This window comes from Staurois parvus, unplaced genomic scaffold (assembly GCF_062004578.1).
Source record: "Staurois parvus isolate SC_StPar_1 unplaced genomic scaffold, SC_StPar_1.0 ptg000011l, whole genome shotgun sequence".
NCBI classification, from domain to species: domain Eukaryota; kingdom Metazoa; phylum Chordata; class Amphibia; order Anura; family Ranidae; genus Staurois; species Staurois parvus.
Window position 1 is genome coordinate 15305406 of NW_028317807.1, and position 23667 is coordinate 15329072.

Sequence of the window (23667 nt, forward strand, 5' to 3'; positions counted from 1 at the left end):
AATTTGGAAGTTGTGCTTACCTCTTCTTGCTGGAGTAACTACAGTTCCCCCAGCTATCTTTGCATTTTTCTTTTAGTTATATTAAAGGATAAATGAGAATATAGAAAACATAAATGCAATCATACTTTGCCCCATATTAAAAAGGCCTGCTAATAGATTCCACTGTCAGCTGTTATTGGACTTTGGAATCGGGGGGGGGGGGGTGCCTAATCCCCACTAATATATATCCCAAAAATAAGAAAGAAAGAAAATGTTTAGTGCCTAGTCCATAATAAACCGGTGCACAAAAAATTGCCAATCAAACCCCATAAAGTATAAAATTTTCTTTTTAATTGTCATTGGCAACATTAATGCAATAAACACTTTGGTTAGCTATACAGTACATTTGTTTATACAGGTCTACAGGTGACTCCTAACAGCTGAAAAATGAGGGCCAGGAACATTTGAATTAAAAATATATATATTGTCCATCCAACAGAGAGACAGTTGAGAGTTATGTCCAGTCAAGAGGCAGAGAACTGCAGGGTCTTTAAAATGGAGTTCCACTCACACTATGCTGACTTTTAAAAAAACAGCTACTCACCTGTCCCACGATCACAGTGTCCTCCCCGCAGCACGTTTCACCAGCCGTTCTGTGTTCCAGGTGCCGGCATCTTCAGTGTGGGCACCCGGCTGTGACAGCTTGCGGCTTCAAAGCCGGGTGCCCACTGCGCATGTGCGAGTAGCGCTGCGCTTTGTGAATGGTTCTGTAGTCTTCTGGGGCCTGTAATGTGTCCCAAAAGACTACAGGGAAGGAGGGTGGGAGGACAACTTCCGCTTCTGATCGCCAGTGGAAGTGGGAGTGGGTACCTGTCAATTTCAGGTACCAGCTCCCCCCCGCTCCCCAAAGGTGCCAATCCGTAATGGGGAGTGGGGGACCAGTCTTTAATGGGGAACCCTTTTGGGTGGAACTCTGCTTTAAGTGGCACTGATTTTAACCACTTGCCTACAGGGCACTTATACCCCCTTCCTTCCAGGCCAATTTTCAGCCTTCAGCGCTGTCGCACTTTGAATGACAATTGCGCGGTCATGCAACACTCTACCCATATAAAATTTTTATAATTTTTTTGTGACAGAGCTTTATTTTGGTGGTATTTAATCAACTCTGGGTTTTTTTTATTTTTTCTTTTACCCCCTTCCTGTCCAGGGCAATTTTCAGCTTTCAGTGCTATCACACTTTGAATGACAATTGCGCGGTCATGCAACACTGTACCCATATGAATTTTTTACCATTTTTTTGAGACAGATAAAACTTTATTTTGGTGGTATTTATTCACCGCTGAGATTTTTATTTTTTTTTTGCTATGTAAATGAAAATGTCCAAAAAGTTTGAAAAAAAGTGTTTTTCTTATAAAATTTTGCAAATAAATAATATTTTTTTTTAGTAAAAAAGAAAATAAGCCAAATTAGTTTATAACCAAAAATTGTAATTTGTAAACTTTTTTTATATTTATTTTATTTTATTTTATTTTTTTACATACTGTCACCCTAGCAGTACAGTGTCACCATGGTGACACTGTACTACTTTTGGGGGGTGATGTAGATTTTTTTTTTTTTTTTTACACTGATTGCTTTTACACCCATATAGGATGTAAAAGCAATCATTTCTCTTTCTCTCTGTCTGCATTCTTGCAGCCATTGAGAACTACAGAGTGAGCTGTGATTGGTCACAGCTTGTCACATGGTACAAGGCTGTTGTGAATAGCCTTGTACCATGTGACCTCTGTGATCATTCACAGATTTCACACGTAGTAAGCAATGATGTCACAAGTGACATCTTGCTTACTACTTTGCATGTGATCACTAATTGGCCAATCAGTGGTCACATAATCGGGACCTCGTACAGAGGTCCCGTCCGACGATCGGTGTTTCACTGTGTCTGGAGGACACAGCGGGCACCGAATCGCGGTGCTGCGCGCTCCCGGGGAACGCGCACAAGCAGGGTGCGGGGAGGCCGTTTATAAACGGCCACCTGACCCTGCAGTGCCACCGTCCGGCCGTTTATATACAACGGCCGGTTGGGAAGTGGTTAAACAAACCAAAAACCTCTGAAAATTTAAAAAAAAAAAAACGTATTTTCTTAGTTTTGGTTATAAAATTTTGTAAATAAGTGATTTTTCTCCTTCACTGATATGCGCTAATGAGGCTGCAGTGATGGGCACTGATAGGCTGCACTGATGGCCACTGATGAGGAGGCACTGGTAGGTGGCACTGATGGGCATTGACAGGCATCACTGATGGGCACTGAAAGGCAGCACTGATACATGGCACTGATAGGCAGCACTGACTGGCACTAATAGGCGGCACTGACTGGCACTGATAGGAAGCACTGACTGGCGCTGATAGGCGGCACTGATTGGCAGCACTGATAGGTGGCACTGATTGGCATTGAGTTTCCTCAGGCTGCTCTCTTTTATCTTCTCCAGTGATAGCCGTATGAAGGCACAGCAGTAGAGGAAGCAGAGGAACTATGATGAAGGTCCCAACACTTTCAAATGACCAAGGAACTGATGTCACTGCTCCACTGGGTCAGAGACAATACTTAGTACAGAGAAAATGGCAGCTGCACACCCTAGAAACTGTGTAAATACCAATGTTTAGGTACTGAAACCCCTTAACTAGGTTTTAAACACAAAAACACAATGTAGTAGAATGTATAAATAAAAGGAGGCACACCAAACAGCTTAGCATTTAACCAATTGCTTGTATTATTTGTACAGTTTTAATAAACTAACAACAAAAATAAATTAACAACAAAACTCACCATCATCATGAAACTTGGCATAAGCACATCCTGATGTTTAGTACAGGAGTGTAATAACATTTGTCAGGATGGTAAGATTCTGTGTATTATTATTATTACTGTGTATTATATTACAGGATTTATATAGCGCCAGCAGTTCGCTCAGCGCTTTACAATATAAAGGGAGTCAATACAGCAACAATACTGTTCAATACAAGAGAGTTAGGAGGGCCCTGCTCCCCGGAGCTTACAATCTAAAAGGGAGGGGCTGGTGGTATAAAAGGTAATAACTGTGGGGGATGGACTGGTAGGAGGAATAGAAGATGCCAATATTAGCTGAAGGCAGAATAGGCTTCCCTGAAGAGATAGGTTTTCAGCGATCACCTAAAAGTGGGAAGAGCGTATCAACTAGTGAAGATCGTAGCAAAAAGGTACCCGAAATAAAGTAGCTTACTAGTTTGTGGACATCTGGAAACCAGGAGGAGACCGACATTTTCGGCAGAACCCCTTTCTCAAGTCAGAACCACCTGTGCACAGAAGGACAGCTAAGGTCAGTATAAGCGGGACTCGGGTACCCATTTGGAGGGACCCTGCATGGGCAAGACAGCATTTCTTTAAGCACTGGTTAAAGTAAACCTATCAGAATTGTAATCAATTCAAATTTAGCATGCAGTGACAAAACTTTATGCAGAGGATACCTTCGGTGTAAAATCTAAGTCAAAATGATCAGAAGATATAGAGTATAGACATGTGCGATTTGTTTTGTTATAAATCGAAATCGGGCCAAATTTTCATTATCCAAATTGAGTGGCCCAGTAGTCTTAACTCTTAGATAATCTCTTTTTGCATTAATATTTTTCATTATTATAAAAAATGCACTATATATGAAATAGAAACACATTGCAATACATACAGTAAGGTATAAAAGTGAACTAATATGATTCCTACTTGCTGTGTTTGAGTTGGATGGAGGTGGATCCCTCAGAATCTCCAAATCGTAATATAACAAATAAATCCCAAATTAATTTTGTTCCATTTGTTACTTTCAGATGCACGTGACCCCAGTCAATATTGTTCAATCAGCTCATTCTATTTCTCTTTATGGTTTGGACTAGCCAGGATGACTCAGAGTGCATAACTAATCTTCTGAAATAACTTCTGAAAATACAAAACCATCTGAATATATGAAATAAATTCTGAAAACAAATCATTCTAACATAACAAATATGAAAAACAAAATGATTTACTTAACAAATTATTCCAAAATGACATTTTTCTGTTGTGCACATCTCTATTAGAGAATTTAGTCCGCTGAAGTTATGCGCAAAGCTTGCTTTAATCATAAAAGATGGGCTCGGAATAAACCCTTTTCACTTTCTGAGCCTCCCTATTGAAAAAAAGAGACTGTCCATTACAGTAACAGTCCAAAAGGCAGTTTTGTTAGGGAGGAGTTGGTGGAGCCAAGCTTAGAGATGGCAGTGAAAGCACAATTCTTTCAGTGCAACTTCACAGTATCAAATGTCAGTGTCTGGAAAAGTACAATATTCTTTCACACCTAGTAACAGCAGTTTGTAACAAGGGATGCTGTATACACTTTTACATGTCCTTAACAGTTTGAGTGGTGCAGAAGAGCACATTAAGTTCAATGGGTCCACTATTAGTACATTAACACACAAAGATGCAGTATGCTGTTTTTAAAAATGCACTGCATCTCTGCAAAGGAACACTAACTACCTTTACCGTAATCAAGAATATGTTGAAAAGTGATGAATATTTTATTCTTGTCATCAGCAGAAAACACCAGCTAAAATTTCACATCTGTCTGAAATTGAGAGGACCAGAGCAAGCTGTAAAAATGCAGAGAGAATATACATTTACCGGCCACTTTATTAGGTACACCTTGCCAGTGCCGGGTTTTACCCCTTTTACCTTCAGAACTGCCTTAATTCTTCATGGCATAGATTCAACAAGGTGTTGGAAACATTCCTCAGATATTTTGGTCCATATTGACATGAGTTACTATTGCTTTTCCATCATGTCAAACCAGTCTGCCCATTCAACTCTGACCTCTTGACTATTCTCTGTAAACCCTAGAGATGGTTGTGTGTGAAAATCCCAGTAGATCAGCAGTTTTTGAAATACTCAGACTAGCTCATCTGGCACCAACAACCATGCCACAGTAAAAGTCACTTTCATCCCATTTTTTCCCCATTCTGATGCTCAGTTTGAACTTTAGCAAATCGTCTTCACAATGTCTACATGCCTAAATACATTACGTTGATGCCATCTGATTGGCTGATTAGCAATTTGTGCTACCAATCAATTGAACAGGTGTACCTAATAAACTGGCTGGTGAGTGTAAACAGCAGGGACACAAATCTGCAGTCTCCGTTAAAGATTTAGTAACTGTAGTTCCGAAGCTTGGCTCTGGTTGCAGGGATGTTTATGCTTCGCGCAGCTTGGGCCTTCAAAAGTGCTATGAGGTTATCACATGCAATGCAATTATATCATCATGTTAAGTTTGGCAAAAATAATGCTGCAGATTGAGATAACATTTGTAGGACTCTAGTTGATTATTAGAGGTGACTAAGAATTAGACTATGACTAAGTGCTGTTTACTGTGAATTGTATCAGAAGGTCAAGAGTTCTTGATGTAATTAAACATCCATAAACATTTTATGTGTAGCATTTTGCTGGTATGTGCTAGCAAAGCCTTTGAATGTCATACATGCTGGGATAAGGAGCTGGACAAGCACCCGGAGAAACTACAGTGGGTAAACAGCAGACTAACCTGGAGCAGTAACGGGTATAGTTAGGTTTTTATACATTTTTATATAGCACGAGGCTTGTACCCTTTTTTTGGCCCACCGTCCTGGTTCAACCATGTTCCCATTTCACTGCTGCATCTCTTAAAGTCTAATTTTTAAAAGTATAGAAAGTATTTAAAGTTGGGCACCAGGCAAATCGTGCCATTTGTAGCCATAAAACTGCTCTGTATTTACAGACACGAGTGAGGATGTGCCTTTCTCCCCTTCCTCCCACAATGCACTGCTCAATACTTGCGCAACCAATTGTCAGGGTCAAGCACTGTCATTTAGGGGTGGAGGTCTGCAAACACAGACATGGACCTACATGGGCTTACACTGGGCTTTCTATCTCCAGCAGGAAGAAAGGGATGCATAGGAAAGGTAGGTATCCTGGGAAGGACTATCAACAGAACCTTCCTACTTTGCCATGAATTACAAGCTCAGACAAAGTTTAATTATTATAAATTAGATCATATAGTAATAGTATAACTTCTCTCACCACGATTATGTTGGTATGTATTATTGCCAGTAGGGAGGATAGTAGGATATGGGTCCAGTGGTTGGCAATTATGGAGGGCTGTGAAAACACCATTATCAACCCCTGTATTTATGTATTTAAACCATACACATCTAGCAACAATGCTAATCATTTGGCAGTCAGACAGTAGTACTTTCAATTGCACTTTTATATTATAGCTTCTTCTGTTCGTTTGAATGTCTGTAACATTTCTCAAGCATTTATAGCCACATGAGTAACTCTGTCAACCACTGGAACACAAACTAGAGATTATTAAAGCTCTTAACCATCACACTGCGATAGTAACAACAAATTAAAGACAAAAGAGACATCACAGATGTGTGTGGTGACCAAGACTGGTCTTTCGTTAACATAACCATATGTTCAAACTTAAACATAGGACTGTACAGCAGAGGGGAGGAGAAGGACACATAATATTGTATTGTAAGCCCAGCTAAACAGAAAAGAACATGTGCATCCAACATCCACAACACAGGCAAAGTAACCCAGTACATGATGCAGCGGAAAGTAAAGACCGTTACTTTGGAGAGACGAAACAACTGCTTAACAAACGCATGGCCCAACAAATGAGGACTGGGCTCCACAATCTCCCTATACCTTAAGGAAAAAGAACAATCATTTGTGGACAGTAAGGTATATATTTTGGACAGAAAGAACAATTGGTTAGCTAGAGGCATGAAAGAGGCTTTCTGTGTCATAGCAGAACAAATATCCTTAAGCCTGGTTGGGGGCCTTCAACACCATCTCTCACCCATATATAATACAATTTTAACAAACTTACCCTGAGATTTAATAATAATTTACACGATTAGACATATAGCTCCAATAATCAATACATGCTTAAGACCCTGGAACACCATGGTAATGGGATTAAAATAAATATTAGAAGATAGTGGTTTCACTTGCCATGATGTCCTTGGGCATTAAAGATCTACCTTAACACATTTCATGGTGACTGAGTTCCAAGTGTGGCTATGATTGCTGGGTATGTTCCTGACACTCAATAAAACTGAAGAAACTACTTGAATGAGTGGCAAAATGTCTTCAACATTACAGAACAAGTCCAGTTGAATATGACTTATTACTATTAGCTATGCCATGACTTGGATAAATGAGGGCCTTCACAGACAGGTCTATGACTATTTGCAGCTTGCTTGCTGCATTTGAGAAGCTATCAAACTGTCCCAATATCTTCATGTCATTTATGGAGCCTTTGATACTAGATTTCTTTAGGTGTTTGATAAACATTGGGGGTATTTCCTAAAACTGGAGAGTGCAAAATCTGGTGCAAATATGCATAGAAAGCAATCAGCTTCCAAGTTTTATTGCCAGCGCTTAAATGAACAAGCTGGAGTTAGAAGCTGACTGGCTACCATGCACAGATGCACCAGAATCTGAGTGCCCCAGTTTTAATAAATCTCCCTCAGTATAACTTTCATCTTTGTAGATTTATTCTTGAATATAGTTACATGTTTGCATATGCTAGAAGTGAGAAGTGAAAAGCGTAAATTATTGGTACATTTTTTCTTAATCTCTTGTAGATATCGTTTATAATTCTTTTATAATTGTATGGTATTTAAATGCTCCTGGATTCTTATGAATGATTCACTATAATTTGTATATTCAGAGTGAAGAAAAAGAAATAAAAGAAAGTAAAACAATCTGCACCAAACGTGTGTTTTCTCTCTTTGTATGCTGACTTTAATGGAACGGAACTCAAAATCCTCATTTTGTGCTTGTGGATAATTATTTTTTGGAAATAAAAACCTACTGTATGTGCCTAGTTACGGCAGCTGTATCAGTCTTTTGGCTGTTTAAGTATTTCTGTTAGCCAAGAATTCTTATGACAAACTCAAGCACATTATTTCAACAGGAGTGGTAACTACTCATACAATTAAATTATCGGAAGCTGTAACATTTATATTTTGTGACTACTGGTGTGGGTCCTATCTATCTATCTATCTATCTATCTATCTATCTATCTATCTATCTATCTAGCTGTCTGTCTGTCTATCTATCTAATAAAGGATTTATATATTGCCAATAGTTTGCGCAGCGCTTTACAAAATTGAAGGAGACAGTAGAGTTACAATTCAATACAAGAGGGCCCTGTTAGAACTTACAATCTAAATATATAAATGTATGTATTCCTGCAAAGGGCTAACTTATTTGTGTGATATGTATAGTAATGCAGTTTTAATAAAAAAGCAGGGGACACAACAATACAATCTTGACAGAACAAACCATGCTGTAGATGTACTTTAAATACACTGTCGCCAACCTAATAGCAGAAAATGAAGTATTTAAAATAATCAATGCACTTTAAAACAAAGCGCATTTATGCTTTTTGCCTCGTGAATTCATTTAACCTGCCCTCTCCCTCCACAGATGTATACTTACCTCCATCCAAAAGCTGTGGTTTAACTATGTTTTCATCCAACTCTATAAATCTTTGCTGACCTGACCATGCCTGTGCATTACAGTTCTATAGATATCTATGGAACTGTCTCCAGTCTTCTCTGGCCTCAGAACACAGTCCCAAAGAAGTTCATGGAGCTGTAATTTGCATATGTGGCCACTCTAGTGAAGACTTGCACCACTGGACAAAGCACAAAACTGCAGCTCTTGGATCAAGGTAAATATGCATCTGTGAATGGGTAGGGTTTCTTAAGCTAGGTCAAGGGAAACTTTGTTTTAAAGTGCACTCATTCTTTATAGCCTACTTTCTAATGCTTTTGCCTTTCCATTTGTATTCACTTGCAATGGGTCTTTGAACTTTTCAATTCCCTAGCACAGCCTCTTCCCTCTTTGCACGTCATAGCCTTCTCCTTTTCTGAGAGTGTCTAATTATTGTCTGTGATGGCCTAGCTCCTCTGCCTCTCCCCTCACCTCCCTGCTTAGCCTCCTATTTAGCTGCAGACATCACATCCATGTGCTGCCAAGCAGAAGTCTCAACCTTTTGAATGTCTACACAAAGGAGACTAATGGGTAGATAACATATCTGAAATATGTAACATGCACATATAATCTATTGTTGAAATAAATGGCCTGGCAATAGAGTACCTTTAAATTCACCCCACAGCCTGGGGCATCAGCTTTCTGAACCTAATCACACACTTCAGATTTCAGAAGAGGGTGATTTACATTGCCACACTGCTCAAGGCTGGCACAATGTTTCATCTTTGGCATCACAACATGGTACTGCCACTATTGTCTGTGGTGTCTCCCAAAACATGCGCTTGCTTGTAAAGCACAATATCAATCAAGACTCAAACATTATGCTGACCTTTAAAAGCACCTCCTGTGATAACATAAGCTGATTTTTAGAAAGAAGCTGCTATATTATTATTATTATTATTATTATTATACAGGATTTATATAGGGCCAACAGCTTGCTCAGTGCTTTACAAAATTTAGGTAGACACTACAGTTACAATACAATTTGGTGCAAGAGGGCCCTGCTCATTAGAGCTTACAATCTAGGAATAGAGGGTGAGATTAAGGCCCTTTTCACATGGGGAAGAATCTGTTCCGATCAGCAAGGGATCCGCTCATAGATCCCCTGCTCGTCAGAGCAGAGCGGTCGGATGACACATCCATGTCTGCTCAGTTTTTGCAGAGTGGACACAGAGTACGCTCCACTCTATGGGCGGCTGGGAGTAAACAGACTCTGTTGTCCATTTACGACCAACTACCATCTGATCCACCCGAATGGAAGAGGATGGACCCCCTTCCATTTTTTTTTTTTAGTAGACCAGATCAGACCCTGTCTATAGGAATGAATGGACCTTCTGATCAGGTTTGCCTGAAAAACTAAAAGGCGGACCTTGTCGGGTTGCTCGTGTGAAAGGGGCTTAAAGGATGACTTCCTTACTGAAATTACACTGTAATGATAGATTATGCCAGGTAAACACAATCTCCATAGTTTTCAACCAGATTTTAGAATTGGCTTCAATTTCACTGCATGCAATTTCTGTAAAAAAAAAGGTAGTCAGACCCAAAAAAATGCACAAAATCATATATTAATTTAAAGCTAAACTCTAGGCAGAAAACAAAACATCATGCAGATATGTATTTATTCACCAAACATTCACTGTCGGTGTCTTGCCCTGGTGCAGCGGTAAAAGCAACTAGTGTAAATACATGTTTTTATTTGGTGTCAGCCTCTTGCAATCCTCTGTACAGCAGAGCTGAGAATTGGAAAGGGAGAAGTAGCACAAGGTGCCAGTCAGTTGTGAAGCAACGCTCACAAATGGTGATGGGAGGACAGGGCAGAGAGATAGAATGATGAACTTGCTTCTCTATCACACTCCAATCACAGGCTGGAGTTATGGACAAGGCCTAGCTGTATTACTTCAATACCATAAAGAAAAATAAGGCCTCTTGGCTGACTCTGCTGTGGGGCATAGCTGTGTAAATCGCAGGAATTAATGAACAGAAAAACAAATTGCTATGTAAACAGCTCTCATATGTCCATTTCTTCTGTGTATTTAGTTGTTTACATAAAGTTCACTTTACATGATAGTATGCCTAAATCTTTTTTGTCTGTACTTCTTTTTAGGGTCACAGGAGTACATTCACTATTGTATTCCTCTGACTCAGAGTCAGTTGATAGCGGGCTATTGCCTGCTATCAGCTCACAGGGCAGAACAGCTATAGACTCGGGAAGGATTCTGACAATATTGTTGGGATCCACCAGTGTGCCTGCCTGCCTGACAGCTAGCTCCAACTTTCAGCTTATTTCTGAGCGTTGGAGTCAGTTGCTCCCATCCCCTCTCTAGCCCTGTGCTTCAATGTTTGCTAGAGGAGCATAGTGGAGAGTCAGTAACTGACAGTACACTGTGAGCAGATCGGGAGCTGAGTGATCAGCAGTTGTGTGATTGCTCAGTTCTCGGTCTTAGAGCCAGTGTGAGACAGCTGCAGTGTTACATGGATGCTGTAGCATGGAAGTGAGTGCGTATGTTTGTTTTCTGTATAACCCAAAATTATTTAATTCTTAAAAAAAATAAGATGTAATAATTATATTTACATACATGATAGTCTGTGGTAACTTGAATTAACAATTCTTAAAAAACATGGAAATCTGAAAATGTTTATTATTACGTTAATGCTGTTTATGTACTTTTTTGTGGCGCATGAAAACTGCTGTCTTAATAGATTGCACATAAGCATTTTATTTCTGTTCAGCACGACTCGCCACAGCGTTGCTGTAAGTGAAATAGGTGTAGTCAATCCCTACACTAACAGTACAGGACATTCACACAGAGAAAGTAATGCCAGGATACAAACATTCAATGCAGCTTAAATACAGCTTGTATGGCTTTCTTGCATTCCCTTTAGGCTGCTGTAGCCATTTCAATACCGGGAACTTTTGCCCCCTTCCTGCCCATGCCAATTTCCAGCTTTCAGCGCTACTGTAGTTCAAATTACAATTGCGCGGTCATGCAACACTGTACCCATATGACATTTTTATAATTTTTTTCACACAACTAGAGCTATCTTTATTTTTTGCTAAGTAAACAAAAAAATAAAATTTTCTTTGTTTCTGTTGTAAAAATTTGCAAATAAATAACCTTTCTTCATAAATTTAGGTCAAAATGTATACTGCTACATTTCTTTGGTGAAAATAACCCAAATCAGTGTATATTATTTAGTCTGTAGGAAAGTTATAGAGTCCACAAACGATGGGATATATCTGAAAATCGAGCAATCCTGATGTACTGATCTCATTTCTTGGGGCCCCAAAACGCCAGGACAGTACAAATAAAAATAACTGATGCGGCGGTGATCAGGGACACTGACTGGTGACAGTATGGTAAAAAAAAAATGTAATATTTTTTATTTTTTTTGGTCCAGTGATCAGGATTTTTTTTTACACATTATGATTGCTTATACCCATGTATTTCATTCATATAAGAAACCATTTTTACTGAATGAAACTGATTCATTCAGTATCTTTTCTTGCCATTAGCTGTGATTGGCCAAAGCTAATCACATGATACAGCTGGGCTGTGAATGGCCCTGTCTGTATGATGTGGTCACTGTGACCAATCAAGCTAACAACACAATTGTATACAATGGATGGCATGAAAGGAAGCCATTCATTGTTTACAATTATAATGTGATCTAATGTGATTGATCATAGCAATCACACTGGCAGCGGGTCGATGTAGTGATCAGTCATTGGCTGTGTCCGGTGGACACAGCCAGTGACAGATCACTCCCCTGTGCGGCCTTGCGGCCGCATGAGCAGCGCCTTCTGAGAGGACCCACTCATGAGGAACGCCCTGCTTGGCTGTCAATCTGCTATAGGCTGGGTGGGTTAAGGTACACTTTCACAAGAGAATTGGGTATGTTTCCATTTCCTCTCCCTTTAAGAAAGATGGTTTCTTGGCTGTCAAGTTGATGCTGTGGATTAAACCCTTTCTGAACTATAGATCCAGGACAAGTATAGAGATAAGGAATTCCTAGCCTGTGGTTCAAAGGTATTGAGGCAAGACATAGCCAAACTGTTGGTGCTATACGTATACATTCTGTATTATTTTATTATTATTAATATTATTAAAGCCCAGTTGAACCTTTATATTTTCATAGCGATATGCGGTCCAGCTGCATAAAAAGTAAAGAATGTGTGTTTTGTTGTGTTAATACTTTCCTACTATATGAAACTGCCCTGTAATGGCAGCAAATATCTCTCAAACGCAGTGGACTGGGTCTCTAGTAGTCCAACATGCCTCTGTCACAGTGCTACAATCAACAATGCTCATGTTTTCAAAGCAACATTGTTGATTAAGGCACAGTGCAGAGGGGTGCTGAACTGCTGGAGACCCAGACCGTTGGGTCTCCGGCATGCTACAGACACAGGACAGTTTTATATAATAGTAAAGCAGTAACAAATTAAAATAAGCAGAAACATTTTTTACTTTTTATGCAGCTTGATTTCAAACCCATAATAAACTACGAGTGCTCAAGTTGACTTTAAGGTCTTCGCGTGTCATTATTTCATGGCCATATGATTATTAATATACAGGATTTACATAGCACCAACAGGATTTTACAAACTAAAAGGAGATAGTACAGTTAATACAATTTAATACAAAATAATTGAGAGGTCTCTGTGAGAGCTAACAATCTAAAAAGGAGGGGCAAGTAATGCAAAAGGTAATAACTGTGATGAATGGATGAGTTGATGAAGAAAATGAACGCACAGTTTCTAGGTTAAGGCGGAATAGGTTTTTTCTAAATGCTGACAGATTGAGGTAGGGAGTTCCAGAGAACAGATCCTATTCCAGAGTATGCATCTGGGTAGTCCTAGGGACAAGTACAGGAGGAAGTGAAGAGGAAGCAAGAGAAGAGGAGATCCTGGGAGGAGCAGAGTAGACAGTCTGATTGATAATTTAAAATAAGGTTGGTGACGTGGCTTGGATCAGAGTTGTATACGGTTTTGTATGTCGTTAGTGATTTTAATTTTATGCATTGGTCTATCAGTGGAGGGATTGGTAGAAAGAGGCAGCAGCTTCTAACCAGCTGGTAAGGTGGGTGATTCCAGCAGCAGTATCCATTATAGAGTAAATGGGAAAAGCCTGTATAAGACCCCAGTCCCACTAGGAGCGACTTGGCATTCGATTTACATGCCATTTGACTTGCAAATCACATGTGAAGTCGCCCCCTTTTGTCCACAATTACAGTGGTCATATCGGTGCTGTTCCGATTTGGTTGGAGCCGCACCGATTTCTAAAGTAGTGCATGCACTACTTTTGGTGCGATTTGCATAGACATCTGTGTCAGATGTTTTGCAAACCGCACCTCAAATTGGCATGACAACCGACTTTGAAATCGTGTGACTTCACTGTAAGTCACACAATTTCAAAGTCGGGATCGGTGTGACCGGGGTGTAAAGGCAGGCCAATGAGAATGGAGTTGCAATGGTCAAAGCATCAGAAAATCAGGGAGTGAATCAGTAGCTTAAGGCCTCATGCACACAGGATGTTTTAAGAATGCTTAGAATTAGCGCTTGGGCATTAATTCATTTCATTGGCCAGAATTGCGCCTAGCGTTAATACGTGTTTAGGCGCATGTGCACGCATTCAGTGTTTCTTCTGCGAAACCACTGCTGCTCCTGGATGCACTGGCCCTGGGTTTTTTGCTGGTAAATGCTACTGCTGCTATTATTATTATTATATAGGATTTATATAGCGTAACAATTTGCGCAGCGCTTTCCAAAATGAAGGTAGACATAACAATTACAATAAAATTTGGTACAAGAGGAAACAGAGGGCTCTGCTTGTTAGAGCTTACAATCTAGGAGCTACTAAAAGCTTCTAAAAGGCTATGTGTGCATAAACACATAGGATAATGTGGAGGTCTGTTTGGAAGCAGTAAAAAAAGATAACTGATGCCTCTAAAAGTGGCTGCAAAAAGATCCTGTGTGCATGAAGCTTCATGATATGGTTATGCTAGAAAGGGGTACATTTTGAAGATGTTAAGGCATTAAGATATGGACAGTGATTGAATGTGGAGCCTGAAGCAGGGGTCAGAGTCCAGGATTGCACCTAACACCCAGGCAGGAGCAAGGGATTAATAATTTTGCTGTTGATGTCAATAGAAGGGGGGGCACGGGAGGAAACTATCATTATTATTATTATTATTATTATAATACAGTATTTATATAGCACCAACAGTTTGTGCAGCACTTTAAAAAATGAAGGCATACATTACAGTTACAATTTGGTACAAGAGCAATGAGACTATGAGTTTTTGAAATACTGAGTTGGAGGAAGCAGTGTGATATTCATACTGATATGTCAGTTTGTAAATCCGTAATGCATGAGGAAACGTAGGGAGTGATCTGAAGAGTAGATAGATATATTTGGGTGTTGTTCGTGTAGAGATAGTGGATGCCATGGGAGCTTTTAAACTGACCCATGTAAAAGTTATAGAGGGAGAATAGAATGGGTCTAAGGACAGAGGTTTGGGGGATGCCTGCAGAAAGAGGAAGAGGAGAAGGTGATAATGTTGTAGGTAATATTTAAGGTTTGCTGAAATCTGTAGAAGATTAACCAGAATTGAGCAGAGTCTGGGATGCCAAGGAGTGGTGTTTTTTGAAGAGGAGTATGTCATCAGCTGTATCAAAGGTGGCTGAGAGGTCTAAGATTAAGAGTACACAGTGGTGGCAATTGGTTTTAGGCAATTAGTAAGTTACTATGGAATTTGGCATATGCGTTGTTAATAAAACGGATAGAAATTGTTCTTTTTACCAACTGGTGAGTTACTAGACCTCCACGTATTACCCTCTGCAGGGCATACTGTATTGTACATAAACCCTCGCTCTGTTGAATGCCTATGAAAAAAAACTTATTTCCACAATTTGGCAAGTCATTGCATGTTGTAGATTTCTGTTAGACTAATATTCATGCATCTAACTACTACTCACCTCTTGCAGTTCCGTTTTTCTTATGTCTGCTGTAAAATGGCAAGAGGTCAGCTCTTATTAACTGTGATTAGGTTGTATTTTTCTAAGCAAAGCATAGAAATGAGAACGCAATTACTACTTTCAAAATAATGCCAGGCACATACTGTAATTACTACACATTTCTCACAGTTTGGTTTTGCTGTACACCTCTAGGCTGTTAGGCCCCTACTAATCTCTACATGTGTAAACTTGGCACGCAATATTATGCTATTAAAAGTAGAACCCTTTATCAGAAGAAAAAAGTCTACTGTCCACCATGCCTCTGGAATAGAATTTCAATGTTTGTTTCTTCACATACAAACTCCTTCTAGAATCTAGGATACAAGATAAATGAGATGGTCCAGGTACTTCTTCCGAGTGAGATTGTACTTCAGGAGATTTTTTATAGTCCATAAGAGAAACTTTGACAGTAAGCCCAAGCCCTGAAGAAGGGAAAATACTTGGCCCCGAAATGCATTGGCTACCATTGTATTTCCTGTTGTCACCTTAATGCCAATAACAAAGGATTACAGACTTTTGAGATGATCATTTGGGTATCTGTTGATTTTATTGTGGACGTATACTATATTTGCTTGCATATTTCAAACATTTAAATTATAACTCATCAACAAAATAGGCTACAGAAGCTTCTTCAGCTTCTGAAGATTGTTTGACTATGGCTGATGTCGGGGGTGTAAGGAAATATTTATTTCTTTATCAAAAAGCACATGGTGTTCTATGCATATTGAGAGGCATAAGCTCAGCACTGTGTTCAGCTTTTCCAGTTAAAAGAGCATAGATGGGGAAAAAGCACTTTTCCTGATGTTCATGTGACAGAGGACAGAAGCTTCATTCATGTCTATGGTAAGCTGATTTAGCTCAGTTTCGGGGAGTTATGATGTGTTTTTTAATTTGATGTGTATCAGATCGCTGAAGCCCAAGAATGCTGATGAGTACTGAGGGCTGCTTAGTTGGTGTTAAAAAAGTAGAAAGGGGAGAAGAACCTAAAGAAGGTTTTTCTTTGATTGGTTTTATTCCATCAGTGCACATGCTGACTACTCTAATAAGAGATTTCCTCAAATATTTTGGTATTTCTTAACCTCTTTAAATTAGAATTTCGTTTTCAAAGTCATTATAACAGTCGGTTAAAATTAATATAACAAATATATATTTATCATATAAAATATGACTTTAAAGTAGTTGTTACAGAATCCTCACTTAATTTCTGGTACACTCATCTCCACATAAACATCTTCTCTAAATACATTTACACTTGAATGTAGTTTGAGACAACTACAAAATATATGCCAGCTTCCACTGCTACGTAAAAGTGAAAGCAAATAAATAAGCCACATAGCATTGTATTATTCAAGCAGTGGTGTTCTTTGTTCTTCTTTTTTTTTTCAAGAAATGAATCATTTTTTTATCTCAATTTTTCAAATAAAACCTGATGTAACATTGTTTTTCTGATCTGCTACAGATGACCCTCAGAGACGAAAGTGGCTGATGTGTTTGATGAGAGGACATTCTTCACATCTGTAAACTTTGACAACTGATGTGCAGAACTATTGTATTCCAAGGTACGTGCTCTCTGCCATCTAGTCTTCAGTAAAGCCGGTTTCTGAATCTCACAATAATATGCTCTTGTAAACTGTTTTTTATATATGTACACTTGGCAATTTTAGCGTGTAGGCGGGCTGCTACATAGTTTTCATCTATGCCAGGTAGGAGGTCCGCTTTAAGCAGGGATGCTAATTGCATTCACCAACAGAGGATCTTATGAGGGACATTTACAAATCCTCAAAATATGAAACCTTGTGAGATCTTGTAAACTTCTTGCTCGTTACTATAATTAGATTTATTTCAGGCAATCTTTTAAAAACAATGGGGTTGATTTACTAAAAGCAAACTTTGCAAGTGCAGTTACTCCTGTAAATGAGGGTAAGGTCTGCTGGCTTCTATCATCCTATCATGTGCAAGCAAAAATGCTGTTTTTCTTATGTTCCTTGCATGTCATTGTGTATTCGTTACAAAGTGAAGTTTCACCTCTTTTACTAAGCTCTGGAGCAACTGCAATTGCAAAGTGCACATTCTATTTGCCTTTAGTAGCAATCCTATTGTATCATCCATAAGCGTATGCAAAGAAGCAATACAAACTCCACAGTCTCTGCCTGCTCGGTTATGTTTTCCCAGTTTTTACACTCAATTGTGTGAAATGTAAGATTTAACTTCAAATGGAGAGTATTCCCAAGATTCGGTCCACTCAGCTGTATATGTTTTAGGGCTTTTTTTCCCACTTGTTAAAGCATTAGTAAACGAAGGGAACAAATACTTCCGCGCCCCTACAAGTTGCTGCCATAATGCGCTAGTGTGCACTGCATACTAGCACATTATGAAAGACTTACTTGAAAACAAAACCCTCTAGCGGCAAGCTGTCACTACTGACAGAGCTTCCATTTTCACTTATTCTCACGCTGTTTGAATGGCCGAGTCACTCTGTAGCGCAGCGCTCTGAATGGATGGCATGCCGATGACACTGGTGACGTCACTGGCTGTAGAAGAAGTGAATATCTCCTAAACTGTGCATGTTTAGGAGATATTCATTTTACCTACAGGTAAGCTTTATTATAAGCTTATTTGTAGGTAAAAGTTGCTCAAAAGAGTTTACTACAACTTTAATCACAGTGTTCTGCCCTTATGGGTTGTTTAGCATAACAATGAACACAGATGTCTCTCAACCTCTTGGCTTTTTGTTTTTCTCCCTATAATGTAACACAGTGGTTCCAGGGGGCTGTAAACACTTTGCAGGCCATGCAGCCTTGCCTTGCGGTCATGGCAAAAATTATTCTCCCTGTCCCTTTATATCCCCTGGTGGCCGTACTCTCACTGCACAGGACTCATTCAGGTGGATGCAAGGCACTCAGTTGTAGCATTGTGCTGCAGTCTTTCTAGGTTAAAACAGGTCGTGAGGAGGCGACATATTGCCTTCCAGCTGTTTGTCAAACATTCTCTGAAAAGTGATCCAACACAGATCATGTTTTTAGAGGGGCAGAAAGAGCAGAGCTGCCTCAGTTCTATCTCCCTTGCAGCTAGAGCTCCATCTTGGGATCTTGGATGTCTTCTCCTCCCAGATGTAGATGCACTATTGACTGTAAAGCATGAGATCATTCACACACTGTGAGTTGCCAATGATTGTGTGCTGTGTCCATCACTCCACCTTGCTGCACTTAGATTAGTACCCCCCCGTGCAGTCTCTCTTAGCCATTGCAGGTGCCATCCACACCATATCCAGTGTATCCATTGCGACAGTTTCTTTGGTGTCCTCCCCAGCTGGAAATCCTTTTGAAAACTATGATAAGCATAATTTGCTTTACTTCATGTGGGTTGCTAATTGTCTTCTTTTAATAAACGTTTATAGACCCACTATATGTAGTATGCATAGTTTGTTCTTTTTTTTATTTGTGAATAAGACCCACCTGTTCCCATTCATTATCTTCCCTTGGAATGATCAATTTGTTGTGGGACCATTTCACTTCTGAAAAAGGATTTATCCCGGTCACCAGCTGCATCACTACAGTGACAGACAATGTTTCTGCCACAGGACTTACAGAAAGAGTTCAGTTTAATCAGCTAAATATGCCTCATGAAGAGCATAGCAGTGTCAGCAAGCCTTGATACTGCAGCTCCAATAATTCTTATAAAGTGCATCACATTGAACAGTAAATGCAGTTTGAAATTGTCAGGTCAATAGAACCTTTAGGCTAAATGCAGTGTGTGCACTGGGCAACGGGAAATGTAAAAGTTAGGGATACATATACTGTATATACACTGATGTTCATGGAGGCTCAGCAATTGCTGTTTCCCAGAGGAGAGGGTCATTGTACAGTCTGAACTGTTTGTTCAGTTTTAAATGCAACTAAGCACCATGTATAGGGTTATTATCCCAAACCTGACAGTTCCTGACTCCACCATTTAAAATAATTGTTCACAATTGATGAGTAGCTTGAAGACACATTCAGAAAACAGGGAGCTGTCGGCTCAGATATTCTGGAAAAATGATATAATGTGAACTAGACAACTATAAGCCTGAAGGTTCTGGCCTTTGTAGCCAGTGACAATATGCTGCCATTTTGTCTATATAATATACCGAAATAAGAGATGATGACACTGAGCAACATAATAACTGCTCTGTGCTTCTGATTATATCCATCTTTGCTCTATAAGCACCACCAGCACAAAAAACTAGTATTTTCAATAGTTTAATATATCCTTGTAAAAGCTAGATGTATATAATCTCATCAGCCTTAAACGCTTGTCTACCTCTAGAGCCACCAATCACTTTTATGGGGTACTGAAGATACCCCCCACCCCCCATCCTCCATCTGAATTTAGAGCTGTCATTCTGAGTCTGCTCTGGTCAGGGGAAGAACATCATCTGTGCTTGATTAGCTGCAGTAGAGGGCAGGGGGAGACATAGACTCCTGATGTTTCAATAAAGAAGACCTGTCATCTCCCCATGTATCACAGTGATAGCTATTGTGATAGTATGAGGTTAAATTAAAAAAGTGGTAAAGAAATCAATTATATACCCCTACTGCTGCTTCAGCCCACACCTGGATGAAAATGCACATGCAGTTTGCACATGTGTATGTAAACATGAACTGCGCCAAACTAAATTGACATTATTGTGATTGCAATGATTCACCCTTCATGGTTGTCTCTAAATTGATAAACCATAAAGACCTTTGAAACATTGTCTATGGGCACCATCATGTTTCACAATTTAACTAGTTTTAAGGTGTAATATGTTTGGTATTTATTTACTTGCCACAACCCCATCTTTTATATTTTACCAAAAACTGGGTGTTATATTGTATTTATGTGCACTTGTTTTTATCCTGAAAGTATGCATTTGATAAAAAATATTATGTGACATAATAAATTGTAATTACCACTATTTTATTCTACATGGCCTGTTTTCAGAAAATATATAATTGTTTGGGAATTTAAAGTAATTTCAAAATGTGGAGATTTTACCATGTGTTTGAAAAAACTTTAAAGGATAAGTTCACCTTTTATGAAAAAATAATTAATCTTTGTGGAGGTGAAAAAAAATGTGCATTTATTATTTTTTACACTGGAGCAGATAAAGCATTGCACCCATGATCTGCAGATCGTGGGTGCAATACCAGGCTCCTGCAGACTCTCAATACACTGTTTGCCTGTACCTCCCGTATGGGCAAGGAGTTACTGAATTGCAGGAAGAACCAATGTACTATGAGAGCGCTCACCAGCGGACTTAATGGCTGATGGTACTTGCAGTTCATTCATTCAAAGAACTCTGTTAATGAATGACTTGGCCGTGTGTGTGGAGCCCTGCTCGAAAATACTGTTTTTAAATTGTGAAATTGGTGCGGGTGAATATTCCTTACCCACAGTGAGGGGAGGAGGCAGGAGCTGGAACATGTTACATGTGTCACCCTAAATACATATAGAACATGTAACATGTTCCAAAGGTGAGCTTACCCTTTAAATATTTCCAGTAGAAATGTGGTTAATGTTTCAAATACCTTGTTTCACTGTGTAATTATGTATGTGCATGGGGTCAGCCATATTTGCTAATGCAGGTTCTACTTCCTACTTTGCAGAGCTACACGGTGATCTTTACATTTTTTGGTATATGGCACCAGGGACATAACTTACCTTTAATGAAAAGCGTCCTGTGTCCTGCTGGCTGCTTCTTCTTGTAGAAATCCACCCTTCACTGATGTTAGATTCTCCTCACAGCTGCAAACTTATGGTGTTGCATGGGTTAAGAGCAGCGGCTGTAGATTTGAAAATCTCCTGACAACTGTCCTCCCTTTCTTCCCCCCTCTTCCATTAGGAAAAATGCTTATACTGTGTAGTGCTACGCCCTGGAGAGACGCTGGCTTTGTGTCCCCCTTTACTTCCTGCACAGCCAGGCAACACACATTTTCCACTTGTATCCAAACACAAGAAACAGTCCATGGGCTTGGTTTTAAAGGTTTATTAGGGAATTTAACTGTAGGGGTTCTGGGATTCCCAATTTGATTGCAGAATAACAATTTGAGGACAATTTCCTTCTCTAGAAAATACTAAAATGGCAGATGAATGACTGTGGTCCAGCTGGAACCTTGACAGTCTCTTTATCAAAGTACAGCAACTTGCAGTCCCCTTGAATGGATTTTAGCAAAGTCTGAACTTGTAGGAGCTTTAAGTCCCCTAAGTGTTACAATTACCAGCCCGCCTGGCTACCGTATCTTATCACAGGACAAGGGTAGGGGTAAGCTATGAACTCTTGTTTTGCTGCTATATATGGATATTTTAAATTTGAGGGTCATGACGATTATTAGTATTTATATTTAACCATATTTTATATATATATACAGTGAGGAACAGACGTATTTGGACACCCTGTAATTTTGCAAGTTCTCCCACTTAGAAATCATGGAGGGGTCTGAAATTTACATTGTAGGTGCAATCCCACTCTGAGAGACAGCATTTAGAAAAAAATTCAGGAAATCACATTGTATGATTTTTAAAGAATTTATTTGTCTTGCACTGCTGAGCATAAGTATTTGAACACCTAAGAAACAGCAAGAATTCTGGCTCTCAAAGACCTGATACTGTGCCTTTAAAAAGTCCACCTCTGCTCCTCTACTCCACTCATTAATCTAACTTAGTAGCACCTGTCTGAGCTCTTTAAAGACACCTGTCCAGCCCACAGTCAGTCAGACGCCAACTACTATCATGGGCAAGACCAAAGAGCTGTCAAAAGACACCAGAGACAAAATTGTGGACCTCCACAAGGCTGGAAAGGGCTACGGGGCAATTGCCAAGCAGCTTGGTGAAAATAGATCAACTGTTGGAGCAATTGTTAGAAAATGGAAGAGGCTAAAGACGACTGTCAGTCTCCCTCGGACTGGGGCTCCATGCAAGATCTCACCTCGTGCGGTATCACTGATGATAAGAAAGGTGAGGAATCAGCCCAGAACTACAAGGGAGGAGCTGGTCAATGACAGGCCCATCTGAAGTTTGCCAATGACCATCTGGATGATCCAGAGGAGGCATGGGAGAAAGTCATGTGGTCAGATGAGACCAAAGTAGAACTTTTTGGTCTAAACTTCACTCGTCGTGTTTGGAGGAAAAAGAAGAATTAGTTGCATCCCAAGAACACCATCCCTACTGTGAAGCATGGGGGTGGTAACATCATGCTTTGGGGGTGCTTTTCTGCGAAGGGGACAGGACGACTGCACTGTATTAAGGAGAGGATGAATGGGGCCATTTATTGTGAGATTTTGAGCAACAACCTCCTTTCCTCAGTCAGAGCATTGAAGATGAGTCGTGGCTGGGTCTTCCAACATGACAACGACCCGAAGCACACAGCCAGGATAACCAAGGAGTGGCTCCGTAAGAAGCATATCAAGGTTCTGGAGTGGCCTAAATCCAATAGAACATCTTTGGAGGGAGCTGAAACTCCGTGTTGCTCAGCGACAGCCCCGAAACCTGACAGATCTAAAGGAGATCTGTGTGGAGGAGTGGGCCAAAATCCCTGTTGCAGTGTGTGCAAACCTGGTCAAGAACTACAGGAAACGTTTGACGTCTGTAATTGCAAACAAAGGCTTCTGTACCAAACATTAACACTGATTTTCTCAGGTGTTCAAATACTTATGTTCAGCAGTGCAAGACAAATAAATTATTTAAAAATCTTACAATGTGATTTCCTGAATTTTTTTTTAATTCTGTCTCTCAGAGTGGGAATGCACCTACAATGTGAATTTCAGACCCCTCCATGATTTCTAAGTGGGAGAACTTGCAAAATCGCAGGGTGTTCAAATACTTCTGTTCTTCACTGTGTGTGTGTATATATATATATATATATTTTTTTTTTTTTTTTTTTTTTACACTTTTTATCTTCACACTTATATTTATTATTTATCAATTTGTTTGTGTTATCCATCTATTTACTATTATCATGTGGATACCATGTAATTGTATCTGTGGCTGTGTTAAAAGTGTTGGCTGACTCATGTATTCATTAATTTATACACTGCTCAAAAAAATTAAA

The 23667-nt window shown here is 39.6% G+C and overlaps 1 protein-coding gene across 2 annotated transcripts in view; it reads left to right on the forward strand.

The window, feature by feature from the left end:
• ZDBF2 (zinc finger DBF-type containing 2) overlaps positions 1 to 23667 on the forward strand; it is a 55123-nt gene that overhangs the window by 4349 nt on the left and 27107 nt on the right. The window contains exons 1-2 of one of the 2 annotated variants that reach the window (XM_089671063.1): positions 3164 to 3332; positions 17059 to 17158. The gene's annotated coding sequence lies outside the window, so the exon portion shown is untranslated. Of the gene's footprint in view, positions 1 to 3163; positions 3333 to 17058; positions 17159 to 23667 lie in introns of those variants that run through there. The other variant, XM_089671053.1, reaches the window with a different exon arrangement.